We start from the raw sequence: 1,295 nt of genomic DNA, 5'->3' as shown, positions 1-1,295 counted from the left end.
TATTGACCCCACAAAATTTCATTATAAATTTATCAACTTAAATGTTTTGAACCCACTCACTAAAAATCTTGCCTACGTCTCTGGTTACACAGCTGTCAACTATCCTAAACTAACCAAACTACTCCAACATTACTAAGTACAATACATTACTCATTACAAACCATTACAACAAGAATCCAATACCAACCCCCATCACCTCAAGTTTGTGGGCATCAATCACTCCCAACTTGCATAGAAGATGTTGATGAAGGGCACTAGGAGCAACCTTGGTAAATAAATCAGCAGGCTGCTAATGAGTAGAGATGTGTGAAGTTTGCATCAAACCTTTTTTGATTTTAGTACGAAAATGTGACAGTCAATGTCAGTATGTTTTGTACGCTCATGAAACATTGGATTTGATGCAATATGAAAGACAGACTGATTATCACAACTAGAAGGAATGGGAAGCAACAAAGGGATAGCAAGATCAGTTAAAAGTTGTGTGACCCAGACAAGTTCACAAACTTTTGAAGCCATGGCTCGACACTCGGCTTCAGAGGATGACTTGGACACTATGGCCTACCATTTAGATTTTCATGATATCAAGGAATGTCCCAAGAAAATACAGTAGCCTGTCATAGACTTACGAGTCATAAGACAAGAAGCCAAGTCCGATTCTCAAAAAGCTTGAAGTTAAAGAGAACTTTGAGTAGGAAGAAACAAGCCCAATCCAAGAGAAGCTTTAACATATCTAACAATCTTAGGTATTGCAGTTGGTTCCTTGTACGAAATTGACAACCTCTCTATGTATTCCAAACACTCTTGTCCCATTGACTTTATTATATTGTTCAAGTCAATCTTGCCAAACCTGATGTGCACTTATCGGATATGCAATACTATTGAATATCTCCTTTGAGACTATATTGAAAATCCATGCTAGAACCAAGGAATTACAGCACTCCCATATGCATGTAGAAACTGATTGAATTTGGATTTCTCACAAGTACCATCGAAAAACCCTGGTTTCTTCTTCACCCTTAAAGGCACTGTCATTGCTCGACTCCAAATCTCGTAGTTCTATGCCCCAATTAGTTGTTTTGATATCAATACCAATCCAAGAATATCCGATGGATGTATGTAAAGAGGTGAGCTTGAATTTGTAACATTCTCCATCTTGTGTTCTAAAAATCAATTCTTCAAACAATTTTTAATCAGGAAACCAGTGAAAAACCAGGGAAAAACCAGTGATGAAGCTCGATTATAGACAATAGTAGCTCAACTATAATCATCAAGCTTGATTACAGATATTACTCTTT

The sequence above is a fragment of the Pistacia vera genome, unplaced genomic scaffold (genome assembly GCF_008641045.1).
Source record: "Pistacia vera cultivar Batoury unplaced genomic scaffold, PisVer_v2 Contig228, whole genome shotgun sequence".
Classification (NCBI taxonomy): Eukaryota; Viridiplantae; Streptophyta; class Magnoliopsida; order Sapindales; family Anacardiaceae; genus Pistacia; species Pistacia vera.
The sequence above is the reverse complement of the archived record's forward strand: the minus strand, read 5'-3'. Positions refer to the sequence as shown.